Source organism: Oncorhynchus keta, chromosome 22 (assembly GCF_023373465.1).
Source record: "Oncorhynchus keta strain PuntledgeMale-10-30-2019 chromosome 22, Oket_V2, whole genome shotgun sequence".
Classification (NCBI taxonomy): Eukaryota; Metazoa; Chordata; class Actinopteri; order Salmoniformes; family Salmonidae; genus Oncorhynchus; species Oncorhynchus keta.
Window position 1 is genome coordinate 17,597,230 of NC_068442.1, and position 25,660 is coordinate 17,622,889.

Genomic DNA, 25,660 nt, shown 5'->3' on the forward strand with positions numbered 1-25,660 from the left:
TACCAGACGAGCTAAACTACTTATATGCTCGCTTAGAGGCAAATAACATTGAAACATGCATGAGAGCACCAGCTGTTCCAGAAGACTGTGATCACGCTCTCCGCAGCCGATGTGAGTAAGACCTTGAAACCACCATAGTCCCTGTGCCCAAGAACACAAATGTAACCTGCCTAAATGACTACCTACCTGTAGCACTCACGTCTGTAGCCTTGAAGTGCTTTGAAAGGCTGGTCATGGCTTACATCAACACCATTATCCCAGAAACCCTAGACCCACTGCAGTTTGCGTACCGCCCTAACAGATCCACCGATGACTAAATCTCTATTGCACTCCACACTGTGCTTTACCATATAGTCAAAAGGAACACCTATGTGAGAATGTAATTCATTGACTACAGCTTAGCGTTCAACACCTGAGGTGTAGTGCCCTCAAAGCACATCAATAAGATAAGGACCCTGGGACTAAACACTTCCTAACGGGCCACCCCCATGTGGTAAGGGTAAGTAAGAACAGGGGTGCGTGCTCAGTCCACTCCTGTACTCCCTGTTCACTCATGACCTACACAATAGTGGTAGGCCTGATCACCGACAATGACGAGACAGCCTACAGGGAGGAGGTCAGAGACCTGGCTGGGTGGTGCCAGGACAGCAACCTCTCCCTCAATGTGATCAAGACAAAGGAGATGATTGTGGACTACAGGAAAAAGAGGACCGAGCTGTAGTGAAACAGGTTGAGAGCTTCAATTTCCTTGGTGTCGACATCATCAACAAACTAACATGGTCCAAGCTCACCAAGACAGTCATAAAGAGGGCATGACAAAACCTAATCCCCCTCAGGAGACTGAAAAGATTTGACATGGGTCCTCAGATCCTGAATAGGTTCTACAGCTGCACCATCGAGAGCATGAAAATGGAGTGCATCACTTATGCAGTTCTACTGCATGATATCTGGTTGCATCACTGCCTGGTGTGGCAACTGCTCGGCCTCCGACCCCAAGGCACTACAGAGGGTAGTTTGTACGGCCCAGTACATCACTGGGGCCAAGCTTCCTGCCATCCAAGACCTCTATACCAGGTGGTGTCAGACGAAGAACCTACAAATTTTAAAATTCCAGCCACAGATTGTTCTCTCTGCTACCGCATAGCAAGCGGTACCAGAGCACCAAGTCTAGGTCCAATAGGCTTCTAAACAGTTTCTACCTCCAAGCCAAATGAATCCTGAACATCTAATCAAATGGCCACCCAGACTATTTGTATTGCCCCACCCCCCTTTACAAAGTGGCTACTCTCTGTTGCTATCATCAATGGATAGTCACTTTAATAACTCTACATACATGTATATTTTACCTCAACTAACCGGTGCCCAAGCACATTGACTCTGTTTTTTTATTTTACATTTATTTTACCAGGCAAGTCAGTTAAGAACAAATTCTTATTTTCAATGACGGCCTAGGAACAGTGGGTTAACTGCCTGTTCAGGGGCAGAACGACAGTTTTGTACCTTGTCAGCTCAGGGATATGAACTTGCAACCTTTCGGTTACTAGCCCAACACTTTAACCACTAGGCTACCCTGCCGCTCTGTACCGGTACCCCCCTGTATATAGTCTCGCTATTGTTATTTTACTGCTGCTCTTTAATCACTTTTTTATTGTATTAAGTATTAGTCTTGTTTATTTTATTTTTATTTTTTTATTAATTTATTATTTGGATAGGGGCTCTTAAATAAGCATTTCACTGTAAATGTAATTTGATTTGACATGATATCTATTAGATCTAGCAGTAGAGTAATTGTGTCTGTGTCCATGTAAGTGTTCAGGCCCAGTATGTAAAACTCACAACAAGAGCAAATCCATTTAAGACTTGCTTCTTGACCTAATGCTCTGCAGAGAGGACAGGTCTCAGACCTAATTCACAGCACAAGCTAAGGCACTTTAATCACACACGGCTCTCTGTGACCACCTGGCTCAATTCAGACTTATGTAGCAAAGTTTAAAATTGCGGTATTTACATTGGATAAAGCTAGAAAATGGTATATCATACCCAGCAGTTGAGGAACAATGGGAAATTAATTATACTTTTAATGTTGATAAACTTGTAACCTCACTTTTGAGAAAATGGCACTTGAACGTTTTGGTACCTACTGGAGAGCTCTTCTTTGTCTACACTGATTCAGCATCGTTCACACCCACGTTAGCTTTAGCCCCACCCATCTCTTTAAGTATTCACATGTGAGGCTATTTACTAAACAACCAAAGATTTCAAGACTAAAGGCTGGCTTATACTATGGGTGTGTGACGATTGTCGTTGGTGGAAGAAGGTGAGGACCAAGGTGCAGCGTGGTACAAGTTCGGCATTTAATTCAATATAACTGAGCACTAGATAACAAAGTAACAAAAGGCACAACCGAAACAGCTCCGTCAGGTGCAACACACACTAAACAGAAAATAACTAACCACAAAACCCATGTGGGAAAAAGCTACCTAAGTATGGCTCTCAATCAGAGACAACGATAGACAGCTGCCTCTGATTGAGAACCACACCCGGCCAAACAACAAAGTAATACAAAACATAGAAACTGGAAATAGAATGCCCACCCAAGTCACACCCTGGGCTAACCAAACTAGAGAATAAAAGCCTCTCTATGGCCAGGGCGTGACAGGGTGTGTTCGTAAATTTAATCATCTGGAGTGCCAGAGTGTGCTCTGGGCATTCGTAAACTCAGTATTGTCAGATTGTCCTTTCGTAAATTCAGAGCGTTTCGCTCTCGGAGCGTTCAGAGCGCACACTGGACACTCTGGCCGACGATTAGGGATGATCCGAGCGTTCTGACCTAACAGGTAACTGCAACTGTGCTGCTAGCAACAATTGAACTACGCTTTTTTTGCTAATGTTTACTGACACCGGCTATATTCAAAGAGTGTTGAGTGTTCGTAAATTAGTCAGTTTTTCTGCGCTCTGGAACACTCAGACGAGAGTGCTCTGAAATCGGAGTAGAGAGCCAGAGCGAATTACCAGCTAAGTCTATTGAGAGTTGTCGCAGTGACATCATAAACAATCTATTGAAATAATTACTTGCATAGTGGAGTATTTTGTTTAGACCTATGTAGCTAGCTAGGTAAACAATGAACCATAATCACAACTCATAATGTTACTACTCTACATGAATCTGCAGGTAGCTTACCAAACAGGTTCAATGTTAGCTAACATTAGGCTATAACTAGCAATGCAAATTGCTCTGTGATACGAATAATACTACTACACAGATTATACATTTAACAGCTAGCCAGCTAGCTAGCTAATAGTACACTTTAACTTGAAATGAAAATTACTTTCTGACTAAATTAGAAACGTGTACTATCTAAGAAAATAGCTAGCTAGACTCTCTTACTTGTATACATGTATGGGCGCTTCTCCTTCTCTGTCACGGATGCTATGGTTGCCTTTAGTTTTGACGACGTAATCCGGAGACAGGTGTTTTATACAACAGCCTTCTGTGTGTTCTCTTATTGACTCCGTCTACATATTTGCAAGCAAATGCTAGAATTGTAACCATCTCCTTAGCTATCATACTCTAATTCCACTGATTTCAAAACTCGATCCTCCAGAAAATGGAGTGCATCACTTATGCAGTTCTACTGCGTGATATCTTTTAAGTATTGCTTACACAGACTGACCAGCTCATATTATAGACAGAAGCATGTAACTTGGGAGACCAATCCAAACACATTTCTGGGCATGTCCAGTCCATGCATTATCTCAGCCAATCATGGCTAGAGGGAAGGTTGCTGTTGTAATTTAACAATTTTATTCATATTTACAGATGGCATACAAGTTTGTTATTAAAGCACATGTAACTTCACATGTTCCAGAAGGCATTTCTTCCAAAAAATACATTTAGATTTATTTTTAAAGTTTGCATTCAAATGGCACTCCTGTGGAGTACTGACAACTAACATATGCCTAGTTTCCTGAAAAGATTCAAACTGTTATTTTTATTTCTCCCCCCAAGCTAATTATTTATTAATAGGACACATACCTTTTTCCTTAAGCGGTGTATTCATCATCTCTCTCTCCTCTAAATTAAATAAATCATACGTTCAAAGAGGTGGAGGGAACTTCTATGTGGATCACAAACTGATGAAGGAGAAGAGGAGTGGAGTGGAGGAGAGGAGGAAAGGAGGAATATAGGGGGGGAAGAGAATCCAGGTCAGGGGAGAGAGGGCACATTGCTTCTACACTCCTATAAGCTGATCCAGGCTCATCCTGCCAGAGCTGGAAGTGAAGGAAGATCCAGCTTCACGCTGATATGAAACCAGATGTTAGACGATCATTAGCACTAACAGCCTTTGACCAGTTCCTGAAACTGAAAGTCTGTAGTGGAAATCTGGACAGATTAGACACATTGCCTTTTTTAATGTAAGCGAATGGTCTCTACGTGGAAGTTTATGCTTAAAATAAGATTTGACTAGGGAGTGTAAACTAATTCAGATGTGCCTGAATGGTAGTTGTGACCCCTCAGACACAATGTCATGATATTGTAGTTACAGTTCACCTTGATGATACAAAACAAACAATCCTTCATGAGATCATCCAGGCGCAACCAGACCTCCAGAAGACCCTGGACATGCAGCTGTCAGCCTCCTCCTCATGCTCAACATTTCATAAGAAAAAGAAATCCTGTCATGTTTTTGCAAAAAAGGCATCAACCACTTGATGCTAATGTCAATACATCTCAGTTAATGGGAAAAGATAGGTGTCAACCAATTGATACTTATGTCACTATATTGCATTCAATGGGAAAAGAAGTCTCCTAAGATTGATCCTTATGCATTAACCACTTGACGTTTATATCAATACATCTCAGTTAGTAATGGGAAAAGATAGGTGTCAACCAATTAATGCTTATGTCACTATATTGCATTCGATGGGAAACAATGAGTCTTCTAAGATTGATCCTTATGGAAATACATCGCAGCCAATGGGAAAAGATGAGTGTCAACCAATTGATGAATACATATTGCATTCAATGGGAAAAGATAAGTGCCACAGAGTTGACACTGACGTCAATACATTGCATTCATTTGGGAAAATATGAGTGTCACAGGGTTGATGCTTTTGTCCAAAAATTTCCAATCAATGTGACAAGATGATCATCAACCAATTGGCACTTACATTTGAAGTCGGAAGTTTACATACACTTAGGTTAGAATCATTAAAACTAGTTTTTCAACAAATACACTAATTTCTTGTTAAACAAACTATAGTTTTGGCAAGTCAGTTAGGACATCTACTTCATGCATGACACAAGTATTTTTTCCAACAATTGTTTACAGACAGATTATTATAATTCACTGTATCACAATTCCAGTAGGTCAGAAGTTTATATACACTAAGTTGACTGTGCCTTTAAACAGCTTGGAAAATTCCAGAAAATTTCATGGCTTTATAGAAGCTTCTGATAGGCTAATTGACATAATCTGAGTCAATTGGAGGTCGACCTGTGGATGCATTTCAAAGCCTATCTTCAAACTCAGTGCCTATTTAATCGACATCATGGGAAAATCAAAAGAAATCAGCCAAGACCTCAGAAAGAAAATTGTAGACCTCCGCAAGTCTGGTTCACTCAATTTCCAAACGCCTGAAGGTACCATGTTCATCTGTACAAACAATAGTACGCAAGTATAAAGACCATGGGACCAGGCATCCGGCACACAGCTCTCCTAGAGATGAACGTACTTTGGTGCGAAAAGTGAAAATCAATCTCAGAACAACAGCAAAGGACCTTGTGAAGATGCTGGAGGAAACAGGTACAAAAGTATCTAAATCTACAGTAAAAGTTCTATATCGACATAACTTGAAAGGCCACTCAGCAAGGAAGAAGCCCATGCTCCAAAACTGCCATAAAAAAGCCACACTACCATTTGCAACTGCACATGGGGACAAATATCGTACTTTTTGGAGAAAAGTCCTCTGGTCTGATGAAACAAAAATAGAACTGTTTGGCCATAATGGGTGCACCTCAGCCACGCTCAAGGTCCTAAAAAATATCATAACAGCCATTGATAAAAGACAGTACTGTGCAGCTTTCTTCCTGGCCAAGGCTTTCGACTCTGTCAATCACCGTATTCTTATCGGCAGATTCGGCAGCCTTGGTTTCTCTAATGACTACCTCGACTGGTTCATTAACTACTTCTCAGATAGAGTTCAGTGTGTCAAATCGGATGGCCTGTTGTTCGAACCTCTGGAAGTCACTATGGGGGTGCCACAGGGTTCAAATCTCAGGCCGACTCTCTTCTCTGTATATACCAATGATGTCGCTCTTGCTGCGGGTGATTCTTTGATCCACCTCTACGCAGACGACACCATTCTGTATAAATCTAGTCCTTCTTTGGACACTGTGTTAACTTCTTTGGGACTGGGGGCAATATTGAGTAGCTTTGATAAAAAGGTGCCCAGAGTAAACTGCCTGATACTCAGGCCCAAAAGCTAGAATGTGCATATAATTAGTATATTTGGATAGAAAACACTCTGACGTTTCTAAAAATGTTTGAATTATGTCTGTGAGTATGACAGAACTCATACGGCAGGCAAAAACCTGAGAAGAAATCCAACCAGGAAGTGGGAAATCTGAGGTTTGTAGTTTTTCTAGTCATTGCCTATCGAATATACAGTGTCTCTGGGGTCATATTGCACTTCATAAGGCTTCCACTAGATGTCAACAGTCTTTAGAACCTTGTTTGAGTCTTCTACTGTGAAGGAGGAGAGAATGAGAGCCAGAGGTCTGGCAGAGGGCCATGAGCTGATCACATGCGTCCCCGTGAGAGGTAGTTGCGTTCCATAGCATTTCTAAAGACAGGAATTCTCCGGTTGGAACATTATTGAAGATTTCTGTTAAAAACACCCTAAAGATTGATGCTATACATCGTTTGACATGTTTCTACAAACTGTAATAGAACTTTTTGACATTTCGTCTGAACAAGTGATCGCGCATTATGCATTTGGATTACTGGGCTAAACGCACAAACAAAAAGGAGGTATTTGGACATAAATTATGGACTTTATCAAACAAAATAAACATTTATTGTGGAACTGGGATTCCTTGGAGTGCATTCCGATCAAGATCATCAAAGGTAAGTAAATATTTATAACGCTATTTCTGAGTTTTCTGACACCTCTCCTTCTTTGGAAAATAGCTGGATGTTTTTCTGTAACTAGCGCTGACCTAACATAATCGCAAGGTGTGCTTTTGAAGTAAAGCCATTATGAAATCTGATACAGTGGTTGCATTAAGGAGAAGTGTATCTATATGTCCATGCATAACACTTGTTTCTTTTATGAATGTTTATTATGAGTATTTCTGTAATTTGATGTGGCTCTCTGCACTTTCACCGGATGTTTTTTTGAGACAATGCATTTCTGATCATAACACACCAATTTCAAATTAGGTTTTTGGACATAAAGATTCATTTGACCTGTATGCTCTCGTTGACTGGTCCCTGACTTCAATCCCATAGAAACTTTATGGGCAGAACTGAAAAAGCGTGTGCAAGCGTGTGCAGTCAGAAAAAGAGGACAAGGCACTGAAGCAGATGTTATGGGAAGTGCAACCCTACCTACCCTCTCCCTCCGACACTCACAGAGACAGTTGTTGATGCTGCTAGCGAGAGAGAAGAGGTCATCAAGTCCATCAGGCTCATCCCTCGACACCAACTCGTCCTTGAGGGTCTCAGTGAGCGTGTCCCGGAATGCTCCCTGAAGGGCCTCCTCATTTTAGCTGCTCTCAGCGGCAAGGGTGTGAAACTCATATGCCATCTCAGCAACACTATGGGGGCATTGACGGAGGAACAGGAGTCGTTTAGCTGCATTCTTACCGCAGACCGGGTGGTCAAAGACTTTGTTCATCTCCTCCGTGAATCTGAAGCAGGACAAGCAGATGGGGGACTGTCTCTCCAATACCACCATGGCCCAGGAAAGCGCTGCTCCACAGAGGCAGCAAATCAGAAAGGAAATCTTGGCCCGTTCGCTGGCATAAAAGTAGGGCTGATGCTAAAATACTAGTGAGCATTGTACCAAAAAGGCTCTGCAAGCTCCGAGGTTGCCATCGTAACGCTCTGGAGTCAAAACAAACGGCTCCGGGAGTGGAGGAGAAGGACTTGGAACTGGTTGTGAGCTCTGTAGGTTAGACAGGCTCTGCGAAAACTTCTTGATGTGCTCCAGAAGGGTCTTCAGGACTTGGTAATGTTGCTCGAGCAGGCCGCCTTGGCCGATGAGGGAATGGTGGAGAGTAGCAGAGTCTGCTGAGGTCATCTCTTTGACCAGATCATACTGTTACGCGGAGTGGAACAGGGGAAACCAAGAGAAGACTCAGACGAGGAGACTGGGATGAAGTAACCAAGGTACTGAATCACAGGGGGGAGATGGAGTGAATTCAAACGAAAGTATTATAAATATTAACTTTCATAAAATCACAAGTATATTACATCAAAATCAAGCTTAACTTCTTGTTAATCCAGCAGCTGTGTCGGATTTCAAAAAGGCCTTATGGCAGAAGCAAACCATGCAATTATCTGAGGACAGCGCCCCGCATACAAAACCATTGAAAACATATTTCAACTAGGCAGGTGCGATACGAAAGTCAGAATTAGCGATATAATAAAAGCATTACCTTTGATCTTCTTCTGTTGGCACTTCAAAAGGTCCCAGTTACATCACAAATGGTCCTTTTGTTCGGTAATGTCCTTCTTAATATCAATAAAAACTCAGTTTAGCTGGCGCGCTTCAGTCAATAGTCCACCCAGTTTCCCTCCATCAAAATTCATACAAAATTAATCCCAAACATTACTAATAAACTTTTCCAAACAAGTCTAACAACATTCATAATCAAACCTTAAGTACCCTAATACATATATAAACGATCAAATTTAAGACGGAGAATCATTACTGTCTTAACCGGAGAAAAATACAAAAGAACACGCTCTCTTCCCACGTGCTTGGAAACACTACAGCCAAAATGGCAGCCACCTAGAAAGAAAACAATTTCTGGGTCATTTTTCTAAAAACCAGCATGAAACTCTTTCTAAAGACTGTTGACATCGAGTGGAAGCCCTAGGAACTGCAATCTGGGAGTACTTCGCCTTATAATAAAAGTGATAGCCATTGAAAATAGTGGTAAGCTGAATGTTTTTTTGGGGGGGATGGTTTGTCCTCAGGGTTTCACCTGCCATATCAGTTATGTTATACTCACAGACATTATTGTAACAGTTATAGAAACGTTAGTGTGTTTCCTATCCAAATCTACCAATGATATGCATATCATAGCTTCTGGGCCTGAGTAACAGGCAGTTTACTTTGGGAACACTTTTCATATGGACGTCAAAATACTGCCCCCTATCCCAAACAGGTTCATTAATATTTCTAACACAAAGAATGTGGGAAATGGTCGGGAGAGACTTGAAGAATAACATGTCAGATCATGTATTGTTTTGTGTGTATCATTAAAGACGTTATAACGAAAACATTGTATCTTTAACTTCTTGGTAACAGGGGGGCTGTATTGAGTAGCTTGGATGAAAAAGGTGCCCAGAGTAAACTGTCTGCTACTCTGTCTCAGATGCTAATATATGCATATTATTATTAGTATTGTATAGAAAACACTCTGAAGTTTCTAAAACTGTTTGAATGATGTCTGTGAGTATAACAGAACTCATATGGTTGGTGAAAACCTGAGACAAATCCAACCAGGAATTGGGAAATCTGAGGTTTGTAGTTTTTCAAAGCTTGGCCAACCGAATACACAGTGGGATATGGATAAAGTTGCACTTCCTACGGCTTCCACTAGATGTCAACCGTCTTTAGAAACTTGAATGAGGATTCTACTATAAAGGAGGGGCTCATGAGACCATGTTTGAGTCAGTGGTCTGGCATAGTGCCTTGGTCACATGATGGGCGCTCCGGACAGAGTTACCTCTCGTTCCAGTGCTTTTCTTCAGACATAGGAATTCTCCGGTTGGAACATTATTGATGTTTTATGTTAAAACATCCTAAAGATTGATTTCATACATCGTTTCACATGTTTCTAAAGTACTGTAACGGAACTATTCAAGTTTTTGTCTGGACGAAGTGCCTGCGCCTCATGAAGATGGATTACTGGGCTGAACACGCTAACAACAAGTGGCTATTTGGACATAAATGATGTCGACCTGAAGATCACTGAAGATCACTTCCCCAGGTCAAGTATGCAGACATTTGAACATCTCCAGTCTGAACAGAACTTGCACAAACTTTTTCTCCCTGGTGCATTTTCCAGTTGGCATCGCATTGCCTTAATTTTTGTTTCCTTTTTGATAATAACTTTGGACATGTGTGCGTTCCTATCAAAGTAAATGCCTTATTACGCTATCTTAATAGTTTCTGTATATTGCGTTGTTTATACTGTATTACACCATATGTATGGAACGTATTCTGTGTGCATTCCTTTATATCCGCAGAAAGGCGAGGTACTGATTTCATAAACTTTATGGTGTTATACTCAATTGTACTAGCTACATTATTCTATTAGCTCTGTAAAACTATACTGATGGCGTCAGGTAAGTATTAACTTGTGATGTATCCCTTGAAGTTGACCTGGCCTTATCACGACCATGACCTGTGTTTTCATTTGGCCTGTTTAGCATAGGTCTTGCTGATTTTGTAAATGCAACTTGTTATTTTTACAGCAGTGTTATTATGTTACTTCATTGCAATATTGTTTTATTGTTAATAATTCCTCTTCATTCTTAAACCTTTAGAAACCACACACACAGTATTGATCATGACTTGCAAACATCAACACTGGAACTTTACATCTTTCTTGATGAATATTTTTTATTTATTTAACCTTAATTTAACCAAGAAGGGCTCATTGAGATTTAAAACCTCTTTTTCAAGAGCGTCCTGGCCAAGATAGTCAGCACCAAGTCATTACAAAAATTAAAGACAAACAACATGAAAAACAACAAGTAATTTAGTAACAACCATAGAATTCACAAGAGTATAACAAAATCAAAAACAGCAAATTAAAAACATTGACAGGTCAGGGAATCAGTCTCATGATCATTCATCAGTGATTTAAAAATACCAATCGGGACAAGTTCTTACAGTTTAAAAATATTTTGTAAGGCGTTCCAAGATGATGGCGCAGAGTACATAAAAGCCCTTTTACCTAATTCAGTTCGGACATTTGGAACAGTTAGCAGGATAAAATCAGACGAACGAAGAGAGTACCCGCCACATTTCTGAACAATAAAAATGCCCAAATAAAAAGGTAGTAAACCCAAAATGGCTTTGTAAATAAAAGTATACCAGTGACTGAGCCTACGAGTGACTAGAGAAGGCCAGCCAACCCTGGTATACAAAGTGCAGTGGTGTGTAAGATTAAGGACAGCTTTTGTATGCTAGCAATATACTGTTTGGAGAGGGAGTAGGGAGAATGAGGGAGTGGAGATGATTGACTGGGGAGGTGGGTGAGATACTGTAAACACAATTGCATAATGGAATATTATTTGATCTGTGCGTGAACTGTATGTCCAATTGCAAAAAACCTTGTTCAGTAATCATCTCATTTGTTAGCTGGCGGTGAACTATATGGCCAATGAGGACAGCAGTGTTGATCAGATCGACAAATATCTTCATATACCACTTGGTGGTTTTCTGAGTGCGTGCAGCAAAGCTGTTTACCATGTCCAACTTGTCATGACACTGCCACCATTTTGCGATTATAGTCAAGCACACAGTCAGTCTGGTTTTATCTTTCTCTCTCCCATCAGGTGATTCAACTTCCCTGTGACTCTCTCTTCTCATGTAGCTCCAAGGCATAGCAATTGGTCTCCTCCACTACACAACATGACCAAAGGTTTGTGGAATTTTGGAAATAGAACTGATTTATGAGAGTTATTTGACGTAAGAAAGTGTAATAGAAATGGCAGAATATGCTCTTATAGAAATCAAAATGTTTTACCTGCATGTGACTCCGAAGGAGAATTTGACAAAGTAAAGTTACAAGATGCACCCATCTCTTTATGTACAATTTGACAATTGATAGGCCTAATACTGTCATTCATCAGATACTTGTCAATTTAATCTTGTCTATAGGCTAATTCTTATTATGTGTGAAATTAGTTTCAGAATAGTTTATTTTCCCTTACAATGCATTTGATTAGTAATAGAGATATAGTAAATAAAACAGTCTCATAATAGCTTATTTTTACAAAGTAAAACATAAAAGAGAATGGTTTCAACCCCCAAGGCAAAAATCTAATGATTTCCTGCTGATAAAGAGGCATAACACAAACTCATTATTACACTATTGTCTTTCTTAATTAAATCAAACTCTTCACCCTCCTTATCATTCAGTTAGGCGTAATTTAAAATTATATTGTGAAGTACGTGCACAATTATCGTCCATTCATCCATTTGTTATTCATTCAGTTAGGAGAGAGAGAGGCACATTAGAGCCTGGCTGGGTACCTACATCCTACAGCATATTGTCTTGGCGGGTTAAGTTAGGAATAGGTGTGAAAAAAACTGGTAAAAAGGCTCTAAATAGTTTTCTGTTTGTGATTAAAACAGTCTGACTACGGAGCAGTGTAAAATACAAACATTTCAGAAAAGTCAGAGAAGGAGCATGACAGTTTTTATTATTTAAATTTTTTTACAAAATCAAACATTGTTGGCCGTTGGCCTATGGTGGTTTTAGTGTTAATGCTAACCCTGACCCTAACAGTAACCCGAACTCAGATTAATGTCTACATGACGGCTCAACCCTTAGCTTTGCCTCAACCCTAACCCTAACTTTTTATCCACTAACCCTGGAAATAACCCCAATTAATAATTAAAGAATTCCCCCCCCCCCAAACACACACTACCTTGAAGCCTAACATAGAATTTAATGTGATTAGAGGGACATCGGCAGAACGGTTGAGGCTAAAAACAAAATTCAGGTATTGCATCATTCAACAGACGCTTCCGAAGAATGCAAGCCTGCACCTGACCATGTGAGAGAAGAGCCCTGTGTTGAGGTTCAGCTTAATGTGGCAGCAGGAAATGGCTTAACCTGTTACTCCTACCCCCTACTTTTTCGAACATTCTGTTAAAAATCGCGCAACATTTCAGCGCCCTGTTACTCAGGCCAGGAATATAGTATATGCATATGATTAGTATGTGTGGATAGGAAACACTCAGACGTTTATAGAACTGGTTAAATCACGGCTGTGACTATAACAGAACGTGCGTTTCATCGAAAAGTGCAGGAAAATCTGACCACTGAAAATGGAAAAATATATCCATCCGCCACTTCAACCCATTGTTATGGGCGAACGACATTAAATGGGGCTGAGGTTGCAGTACCTACAGCTTCCACACGATGTCAACAGTCTTGTCATTTGCCAATTCTTTGTTTCTTGGTCAAACGACATTAAATGGGGCTGAGGTTGCAGTACCTACAGCTTCCACACGATGTCAACAGTCTTGTCATTTGCCAATTCTTTGTTTCTTGGTCAAACGAACAAGAGATAGGCTTTTTCTTCAGGTCTCCGACCGGATATTTTGGTTGAGGAATACCCGGACATTATTTCCAGACGGACCCCTATAGAAAACACTTCGTCTCGTGATTAATTTGATCGCTTATTAACGTTTACTAATACCTAAAGTTGCATTACAAAAGTATTTCGAAGTGTTTTGTGAAAGTTTATCGTCAACTTTTTTAATTAAAAAAAATTACGTTACGTTATAAGACGCTATTTTTTTTCGTTTATCACACAGTCTTCATAGATCGATATCTAGGCTATATATGGACCGATTTAATCGGAAAAAAAAGACCCAATAGTGATTATGGGACATCTAGGAGTGCCAACAAAGAAGATGGTCAAAGGTAATGAATGTTTTATATTTTATTTGTGCGGTTTGTTTAGCGACGACTATGCTAATTATTCTGTTTACGTCCCCTGCGGGTCTTTTGGGGTGTTACATGCTATCAGATAATAGCTTCTCATGCTTTCGCCGAAAAGCATTTTAAAAATCTGACTTGTTGCCTGGATTCACAAAGAGTGTAGCTTTAATTCAATACCCTGCATGTGTATTTTAATGAACGTTTGAGTTTTAACTAGTACTATTAGCATTTAGCGTAGCGCATTTGCATTTCCAGATGTCTAGATGGGACGCCTGCGTGTCAGGTAGGAGCAAGAGGTTAATGAAGCTGGAAGCCACACCAGATAGTCTGTTACTTTTGACCCCCCTTTTTTTCAGGAACACATTATTCCATTTCTGTTAGTCACAAGTCTGTGGAACTTGTTCAGTTTATGTCTCAGTTGTTGAATATTGTTATGTTCATAGAGATATTTACACATGTTAAGTTTGATGAAAATAAATGCAATTGACATTGAGAGGATGTTTCTTTTTTTTAGTTTAGCTCACAACTAAAGTTTCATAAATAACTCTAAATTAAGCATGTAGGAGTACCTGTTCCTTTGTTAACGTTCAACACTGAATAGCCATGTGAGCACTCCCTCAAATACTTTGGAGAACATATAATTTCTGTTTTATTCAGGTATGTTCAATTGTATTCTTCATTCTATAAAAAAAATATAAAATAATGCCATGAAATTCTAAGCAAATCTGGTCTGCTAAATGAACTACCGCTCCCTCAACATGATCAAGACAAAGGAAATGATTGTGAACTACAGAAAAAAGGAGGCTCGAGCACGCCCCATTTCTCATCGGGCTGTAGTGGAGCAGGTTGAGAGCTTCAAGTTCCTTGGTGTCCAAATAACTAACAAACTATCATGTTCCAAACAAACTATCATGGTCAACACCAAGAGAGTTGTGAAGCGGGCACGACAATGCCTATTCCCCCTCAGGAGACTGAAAAGATTTGGCATGGGTCCTCAGATCCTCAAAAAGTTCTACAGCTGCACCATCGAGAGCATCCTGACTGATTACATCACCGTCTGGTATGGCAACTGCTCGGCCTCCGACTGCTCGGCCTCCCAGTACATCACTGGGGCGAAGACACAGGCCACTCAGGACCTCTTTTCCAGGCGGTGTCAGAGGAAGGCCCAAAGGAAGGCACAAAAAATTGTCAAGGAGTCCAGACAAATCTAGTCATAGACTGTTTTCTCTGCCACTGCACGGCAAGCCTTTGTCAAAATGGCTTCTTAACTTCTTCGAGATAGGGGGCGCTCTTTTCATTTTTGGATAAAAAAAACATTCCCGTTTTAAACAAGATATTTCGTCACGAAAAGATGATCGACTATGCATGTAATTGACAGCTTTGGAAAGAAAAAACTCTGATGTTTCCAAAACTGCAAAGATGTTATCTGTGAGTGCCCCAGAACTAATGCTACAGGCGAAACCAAGATGACATTTCATACAGGAAATGCCCCAGATTCTGAAGGCGTTGTGTTCCAATGTCTCCTTATATGGCTGTGAATGCACCAGGAATGAGCCTGCACTTTCTGCCGTTTCCCCAAGGTGTCTGCAGCATTGTGACGTATGTGTAGGCATATCAGCATATCATTGGAAGATTGACCATAAGAGACTACATTTACCAGGTGTCCGCCCGGTGTCCTGCGTCGAGATTTGGAAAAAAGTTTGCGTTGTAATGACTTAATTTTAGTTTTTTTTCTTACCCAAACGTGATGAAGAAAACGGAGCGATTTGTCTACACAAATAATGTTTTTGGAAAAACTGAACATTTGCTATCTAACTGAGAGTCTCCTCATTGAAAACATCTGAAGTTCTTCAAAGGTAAATACTTTTATTTGAATGCTTTCTTGTTTTTGTGAAAATGTTGCATGCTGAATGCCAGGCTTAATGCTATGCTAGACCATCAATACTGTTACACAAATGCTTGTTCAGCTATGGTTCAAAAGCATATTTTGAATATCTGAAATGACAGTGTTGGTAACAAAAGGCTAAGCTTGAGAGCTAATATATTTATTTCATTTCATTTGCGATTTTCATGAATAGTTAACTTTGCGTAATGGTAATGAGCTTGAGGCTGTATTCACGATCCCGGATCCGGGATGGCTAGAATCAGCTTCTACCGCCAATCCATAAGACTCTTGAACAGTTAATCAAGAGGATGACAGTTTAAGGCTCAAATAAAATTGTATTTATCACATGCACTGAACTGAGTACAACAGATGTAGACCTTATCGTGAAATGCTTACTTCCAATTTCCTGCAGGGAAATCAGGTACAGGAGAGCAGAATTGGGTAGCAAAACGGAGCCCTTTATTTTAAGGCGAACAGACACCCTGCACTAAGAACAATAAACAAGTACGGGTTGACATAACCTGGCGCAAACCAGTCTGACGTGCACATACACGTAACAACAAACAATTCCACACACATACATGGGGGAACAGAGGGTTAAATACACGTGTGCCGGTACAACCAGGCGTGCGGGAAAACAAGACAAATCAAATGGAAAATGAAAAGTGGATCGGCGATGGCGAGAAGACCGGTGACGTCGACCGCCGAACGCTGCCCGAACAAGGAGAGGAACCGACTTGGGAGGAAGTCGTGACAATATACAGGTGGTACCTGTACCGAGTCTATGTGCAGGGGTATAGGTTAGGTGAGGTAATCGAGGTGATATGCACATGTACATAGGTAGGGGTAAAGTGACTATGCATAGATAATAAACAGCGAGTAGCAGTAGTGTAAATAGTCCGGGTAGCTATTTGATTTGCTGTTCAGCTGTGTTATGGCTTGGGGTAGAAGCTGTTAAGAAGCCTTTTGGACCTATATTTGGCACTCCGGTACCGCTTGCAATGTGGTAGGTATAGAGGTCCTCTTCACGACTGTTCTGGTGTGTTTGGACCATGATAGTTTGTTGGTTATGTGCACACCAAGGAACTTGAAGCTCTAGACCTTCATGTGACTAATACAATTTGATTTGATTTTGATTTGATTTGTGTAAAAAGTAAAAGGACCTTAAAGATAACATAAAAACAAAAAGACATCACAGAAGTTATCCATCTTCAAATGAGTATTTAACCCACATCTCTCTATTAAAAATGTTATTTCCGAGCCCTCAGGACTTACTGTCTTCAGAGAATACTAATGGTGATGGCCATAATCATTCAAATGGATCCAGAGTGCTTATAAAATATATTAAAGTGTCTTGGCTTCTACCTTCATACTAGCAACATGCATAAATTATGCTTTTGAATAAATCATGCATTCAAGCAAATGTAGGACTGGACCAAAAGTTTGAGTTACTTACTTACCACACATCAGACCTGGATTTGAGTAGATCTGAATCTGTGAAAGTATATTTTGCATTGACATTTATCTTGTTGTATTGGCATCAGTTTGCTATGCTCCTAGGGAGAGAACAACACTCAGTGTTAGATTAATTTAATAAATGTCAATCTCCTTGACAAGGAAAATGACGTTCTGCCAGCCATGCCAATTACACAGCCATTCATAATCACTTAAACCCATGACACACTGCAGATCGTAATAAGGGGGCTCTTACAGAAGGACCCACACACCAAGATAACCCCAAACTATAACAACTATTTAATTTACAAACAAGCAAACTATGACATATCATATAATGAAGTGGTGTGGCAGTGAAAACAGTCCAGGGGTTAAGCAGACGCAAACAGGCTAACCAACTCCATGAGAGGGAACATGCAATAAATACTGTATATACAGATAGATTATCCAGACACAGAGCTCAGGGTGCCCATGGGCTGGCATACCGGTGTTGCACATACAGATCCGCCCGTAACTGCCTCGGTAATACTAGTCAGACTGTTTTACCATCAGCATTAACTGATTATGCATCCAGTATGTGTCAGCTAGGGAAGATAAATTGAATGGAGGATATCTCTCTCTGTCTCGGAATCTATCTTTTCTTTTCCCTCTTTCCCTCTCCCTCGCTCTCATAAAGGAAGTCAGAGGTATGAGGCTTTATTTTGGGGAGGTATGATACTGCTTACGCCTTCCAAACGCATGGGAGGCTTTTTCAAGAATTCTTTAATACTCCACAAACAATGAGAAGGACCTCTTTGTTTGTTTGTTGTTTCTTAATTATCACAATGTGAATCTCATTCACATAGATTCAGTTCAATCCATTCAGCCAAGAAGAGAGCAAGCACCTCAGTTGAATAATTGAGTGTAAGTTTCACAAAAGCATCCATCTCTACTTTCGAATGACACATAATATGTCATACTATACGGTATGTGTTTGGTCCCATTGTAAACAGTCAAAAGCACAAGTACACCAATAACAAAACAACTTGTTTTCTCTACATTCTATTTCCACTTTATTCTGAATAACAAAGGAAACGCCTAGAAATAGTTTGACACATTTTTTTTATGCAAAGTAGTTGTTTTTGCACATTGTCACCTTTATTAAAGTAAATTGAGAATTACTGTATTGGTATGGTTTATTTCCTTCAAATAAGTAGCCAGAAAGGTAAAAAAAAAACTTTTGAAAAACCTGATTTGTTGCATGGTTGCCGTGTGAGACTTCTCAGACAGTGAGAATTGTCTGTGGTATTGAGCTCCACTGTCCAAGAGGAGGAGGGCAAAGGTGTCATGCCCATACGGGGCACAAAGAAACATGCCCCATCAGATTTGTCCAGTTTATTTACATTTTCAGATGTTGAATTAATTACTAAACTTAATTTTTAAGCCCAAAGATGTTCTACGCCAGTGGAGGAGTGACAGAGTGTTTGGTTTGATTTTCGCTGTCGGTGATGGCCAGGACTCGCAGGAGGTATATTTGTAAATTAATTTGATCAAGCTCTGTCGCCTATTGATTCCTTATTAATGAATAAATGAAACTAAAATGTATTGTTTGTCTGTAATACTAGCCACCTAGCAATTCTGTAGGTTCCCAATTTTCGAACCTCATAACTAACTTTCAAGCCATTTCAGGCTATCAATCAAGTTATTGTAGCTTGTCTAACTATCTTAACTGGCATGCCTGCTGGCAAGAATTTTATTTTATTTTAAATTGGACCTTATTTTAGGCAGGTCAGTTAAGAAAAAAATATCATTTTCAATGACAGCCTAGGAACAGTGGGTTAACTGCTTTGTGCAGGGGCAGGATTTGAACTTGCAACCTTTTGGTTACTAGGCCAAAGGATCTAACCACTAGGCTACCCTGCCGCCCCCGATGACACTATAAACCAGTGTGGCAGTTGTACTAAACTGCTAAGGCACAACAGTTCTCAAAATAATCCATGTGCATCGATAATTAAAATTTCAATTGAACAGTTGCGTACAAGAAGTATGCTTAGATAATCTATGCAGAAAAAATAGATAGAGAATTAGACGTAAGGATTATGGCTCTAGATTGCAAGAAATAAACCTTTTCAGGTGTTTTAAAAATTCAAAATTATTTTACTTCCACCCCCTTCTTCTTCACGTACTTTGTGCCCCCTCTAAAATAACGGGTGCATGACGCCCCTGAAAGGGAGGACAGTCGTTGGGCTGTGAGAGGACTACACCTCTCCTTCCATCCATCACTCCTGCCAAGGCCCCACCAGAGAGCCTGTCTACCAACCTAGATGCCTCTCTCCTCCTTCTCTGTCTTTCTTTCTCTCTATATACCCCTCTCCTTAACACTGTCCTCTCTCTTTTTATTTTTCTCTTCCCCTCTCTCTCTCTCTCTCTCTCATTTTTATGTAACTCTAACCCTCTCCTTTCTATCTTTCTTTTTTTCTCCCTCTTTCTCCCTCTTTCACTCTCCCTCTATTGCTCTCCTCCTCCTCATGATGGATGATGCAGCCGCCTCCAATTTAAATATGAGCCAGAGGAGGAGGAGAGGGAAGATGAGCCATAAGGACATGGCTGCCAGTCAGTCAGCCAGGCAGTCAGTGTGGGAGCCTCCTCCAATTGGACGTCCCCCCTGCCATAGAAGAGGAGGCAAGGCATATGGGTGTGTCTAAACTGGGATCATGAAGTGTGCAGTCTATAGCAGTCCCTGCCATGAGTGTCACTCCTGTCATCTCTGGTATTAATACATTTATCAGTGCTGAGCTTATGTTCTGCAGGTGTGATCTAAAACTCAACAGATTGTCAACGTCTTACATTGGGCTTAAAGGTGGTTTATATTAAGTACACATGGGGTAAACTTGAGGGATAATCTAAAGGCACAGAAATCTACTGATGCCCTCCCCTCGCTTTGCACACCCGTCTGAGTTGAAAAGTTTGGTGACTTATGCAAAGTTGTAAACACTTGCTCACTGTATAGTTGTGAGGTGTCAGGGGGAAAAGGCCTGTGAGCGGTGCTGCTGAGCTAAATCAAATTGAAAAGGCGAGTTGCCTCCAGGTTTCTGTTCTCTCTACTTAGTATCAAACTCTCATTAAATAACTGTTTCCACAGGTACTATCTCTTCTCCCGCACTGCACAATTTACTGATCATTTTTTCTGAATTTACTGTCCACAACTCTTCAGCTCCTTCTCTCTCATTTGATTCGATAGCCAGTGATACTAAATCACCTCTCTACTGCAAACAGATTGCATGGGACATATTGCCTTTGGAGCCAAAATTATATCCCAATCGTTTCATTCTGAACATTCTGATACATCCACTATTAGACGTCAAGATATCACCTCGCCAGTTGCCAGACACTTTACAGAACAAAATCACTTGATTAATGAATTGCTGTGAGTCAGGATAGAAAAAGTTAATTAACCACGCAGAGTTATGATAACAAATTACTCCAAAGAGAAGTCATGTGGATGTTTAAATTAAATTGTGTATCGCCACATGGTTTAACTTCTTGGTGACAGGGGGGCAGCATTGAGTAGCTTGGATAAATAACGTGCCCAGAATAAATTGCCTGCTACTCTTTCCCAGATGCTAATATGCATATTATTAGTAGTATTGGATAGAAAACACTGCAGTTTCTAAAACTGTTTGAATGATGTCTGTGAGTATAACAGAACTCATATGGCAGGCGAAAACCTGAGACAAATCCAACCAGGAAGTGGGAAATCTGAGGTTTGTCGTTTCATTTAAGTGATTGCCTATCCAATATGCTGTGTCTATGGGGCCAGATTGCACTTCCAAAGGCTTCCAGCAGATGTCAACAGTCTTTAGAAAGGTTTGTTCCTTCTTTTTCCTCTGTAATGAATACGCTATTGTCCGGTTGGAACTTGAGCGTGCATAACTATTCACCCCCCAAAGTCAATACTTTGTAGAGCCACCTTCTGCAGCATTTACAGCTGCAGGTCTCCTGGGGTATGTCTCTATAAGCTTGGCACATCTAGCCACTGGGATCTTCAAGGCAAAACTGCTCCAGCTCGTTCAAGTTGGATGGGTTCCACTGGTGTACAGCCATCTTTAAGTCATACCACAAATCCTCAATTGGATTGCGTTCTGGGCTTTGACTAGGCCATTCCAAGACATTGAAATGTTTCTCCTTAACTTCTTGCGTCGAGCAATCCCGTATCCGGGGGCGTAATCATAGCCTCAAGCTCATTAGCATAACGCAACGTTAACTTCTTCGAGATAGGGGGCGCTCTTTTAATTTTTGGGAAAAAAACGTTCCCGTTTTAAACAAGATATTTTGTCACGAAAACATGCTCGACTATGCATGGAATTGACATCTTTGGAAAGAAAAAACTCTGACGTTTCCAAAACTGCAAAGATATTATCTGTGAGTGCTAATGTTACAGGCGAAACCAAGATGTAATTTCATACAGGAAATGGTCCAGATTTTGAATGCGCTGTGTTCCAATGTCTCCGTATATGGCTGTGAATGCGCCAGGAATGAGCCTGCACTTTCTGTCGTTTCCCCAACGTGTCTGCAGCATTGTGACGTATTTGTAGACATATCATTGGAAGTTTGACCATAAGAGACTACATTTACCAGGTGTCCGCCCGGTGTCCTCCGTCGAAATTATTGCGTAATCTCCAGCTCCATGCGCGTTTCCATTTTCTTCAGAGGAGAAAGTCAACTGCCATGAATGATTTATCATCGATAGATATGTCAAAAACACCTTGAGGATTGATTCTAAACAACGTTTGCCATGTGTCTGCCGATATTATGGAGTTAATTTGGAAAAATGTTTGTGTTGTAAGGACTTAAATTTCTGTTTTTTTTTCTTACCCAAACGTGATGAACAAAACGGAGCGATTTGTCCTACACAAATAATATTTTTGGAAAAACTGAACATTTCCTATCTAACTGAGAGTCTCCGCATTGAAAACATCTGAAGTTCTTCAAAGGTAAATGATATTATTTGAATGCTTTTCTTGTTTTTGTGAAAATGTTGCCTGCTGCCAGCAGAGACTAGCATAGCATTATGCCATGATAAACTTACACAAATGCTTGTCTAGCGTTGGCTGTAACGCATATTTTGAAAATCTGAGATGACAGTGTTGTTAACAAAAGGCTAAGCTTGAGAGCTAATATTTATTTCATTTCATTTGCGATTTTCATGAATAGTTAACGTTGCGTTATGCTAATGAGATTGCGGCTATAATTACACTCCTGGATACAGGTTTTTTTTCGTAGCCAAACGTGATGAACAAAACTGAGCGATTTGCCCTACACAAATAATATTTTCTTAGTTTGGCTAAGAAAAAACCCCGAAAATTCAGTCATTACAACGCCAAACTTTTTTCCAAATTAACTCCATAATATCGACAGAAACATGGCAAACGTTGTTTAGAATCAATCCTCAAGGTGTTTTTCACATATCTATTCGATGATAAATCATTCTTGGCAGTTTGGTTTCTCCTCTGAACCAAATGGAAAAATGCACGCAGCTGGAGATTACGCAATAATTGCAACGGAGGACACCAAGCGAGCACCTGGTAAATGTAGTCTCTTATGGTCAATCTTCCAATGATATGCCTACAAATACGTCACAATGCTGCAGACACCTTGGGGAAACGACAGAAAGTGTAGGCTCATTCCTTGCGCATTCACAGCCATATAAGGAGACATTGGAACACAGCGCTGTAAAAATCTGGGGCATTTCCTGTTTGAAATTTCATCTTGGTTTCGCCTGGAGCATCAGTTCTGTGGCACTCACAGATAATATTTTTGCAGTTTTGGAAATGGCAGAGTGTTTTCTTTCCAAAGCTGTCAATTATATGCATAGTCAAGCATCTTTTCGCTTGTTTAAAACGGGAACGTTTTTTTATCCAAAAATTAAAAGAGCGCCCCCTATATCGAAGAAGTTAAGGGGCTAGGGGGCACAAAGAGTCCCCTAAAGGGAACACCCCCTCTCATTCAGCTGAAAAAAATATTCTTTAGAAATATTTAACTTTCACACATTAACAAGTCCAATACAGCAAATGAAAGAACAGGGCTCCGGGCAGCCGAGCGGAAATGGAGGAAAACTCGCCTCCCTGCGGACCTGGCATCCTTTCACTCCCTCCTCTCTACATTTTCCTCCTCTGTCTCTGCTGCTAAAGCCACTTTCTACCATTCTAAATTCCAAGCATCTGCCTCTAACCCTAGGAAGCTCTTTGCCACCTTCTCCTCCCTCCTGAATCCTCCCCCCCCTCCTCCCTCTCTGCAGATGACTTCGTCAACCATTTTGAAAAGAAGGTCGACGACATCCGATCCTCGTTTGCTAAGTCAAATGACACCGCTGGTTCTGCTCACACTGCCCTACCCTATGCTCTGACCTCTTTCTCCCCTCTCTCTCCAGATGAAATCTTGCGTCTTGTGACGGCCGGCCGCCCAACAACCTGCCCGCTTGACCCTACCCTATCACCTCCTCTCTTCTCCAGACCATTTCCGGAGACCTTCTCCCTTACCTCACCTCGCTCATCAACTCATCCCTGACCGCTGGCTACGTCCCTCCCGTCTTCAAGAGAGCGAGAGTTGCACCCCTTCTGAAAAAACCTACACTCGATCCCTCCGATGTCAACAACTACAGACCAGTATCCCTTCTCTCTTTTCTCTCCAAAACTCTTGAGCGTGCCGTCCTTGGCCAGCTCTACCGCTATCTCTCTCAGAATGACCTTCTTGATCCAAATCAGTCAGGTTTCAAGACTAGTCATTCAACTGAGACTGCTCTTCTCTGTATCACGGAGGCGCTCCGCACTGCTAAAGCTAACTCTCTCTCCTCTGCTCTCATCCTTCTAGACCTATCGGCTGCCTTCGATACTGTGAACCATCAGATCCTCCTCTCCACCCTCTCCGAGTTGGGCATCTCCGGCGCGGCCCACGCTTGGATTGCGTCCTACCTGACAGGTCGCTCCTACCAGGTGGCGTGGCGAGAATCTGTCTCCTCACCACGCGCTCTCACCACTGTTGTCCCCCAGGGCTCTGTTCTAGGCCCTCTCTTATTCTCGCTATACACCAGGTCACTTGGCTCTGTCATAACCTCACATGGTCTCTCCTATCATTGCTATGCAGACGACACACAATTAATCTTCTCCTTTCCCCCTTCTGATGACCAGGTGGCGAATCGCATCTCTGCATGTCTGGCAGACATATCAGTGTGGATGACGGATCACCACCTCAAGCTGAACCTCAGCAAGACGGAGCTCCTCTTCCTCCCGGGGAAGGATTGCCCGTTCCATGATCTCGCCATCACGGTTGACAACTCCATTGTGTCCTCCTCCCAGAGCGCTAAGAACCTTGGCGTGATCCTGGACAACACCCTGTCGTTCTCAACTAACATCAAGGCGGTGTCCCGTTCCTGTAGGTTCATGCTCTACAACATCCGCAGAGTACGACCCTGCCTCACACAGGAAGCGGCGCAGGTCCTAATCCAGGCACTTGTCATCTCCCGTCTGGATTACTGCAACTCGCTGTTGGCTGGGCTCCCTGCCTGTGCCATTAAACCCCTACAACTCATCCAGAACGCCGCAGCCTGTCTGGTGTTCAACCTTCCCAAGTTCTCTCACGTCACCCCGCTCCTCCGCTCTCTCCACTGGCTTCCAGTTGAAGCTCGCATCCGCTACAAGACCATGGTGCTTGCCTACGGAGCTGTGAGGGGAACGGCACCTCAGTACCTCCAGGCTCTGATCAGGCCCTACACCCAAACAAGGGCACTGCGTTCATCCACCTCTGGCCTGCTCGCCTCCCTACCACTGAGGAAGTACAGTTCCCGCTCAGCCCAGTCAAAACTGTTCGCTGCTCTGGCCCCCCAATGGTGGAACACACTCCCTCACGACGCCAGGACAGCGGAGTCAATCACCACCTTCCGGAGACACCTGAAACCCCACCTCTTCAAGGAATACCTAGGATAGGGTAAGTAATCCTTCTCACCCCCCAAAAAGATTTAGATGCACTATTGTAAGTGGCTGTTCCACTGGATGTCATAAGGTGTATGCACCAATTTGTAAGTCGCTCTGGATAAGAGCGTCTGCTAAATGACTTAAATGTAATGTAAATGTAAAGATAAACAAGTTGTTAATCTACCCATCGTGTACGATTTTTTAAATGTTTTACAGCGAAAACACAACATATGTTAGATGACCATCAAATTCAAAAACACACAGCGATTTTTCACAGTCACAAAAGCATAAATATGGAAAAAATGAATCACTAACCTTTGATTATCTCCATCAGATGACACTCATAGGACATCATGTTATACATGTATTGTGTGTTTTGATCGATAATGTGCACATATATATATATATAAAATCTCAGTTTACTTTGGCGCGTTACGTGCAGTAATG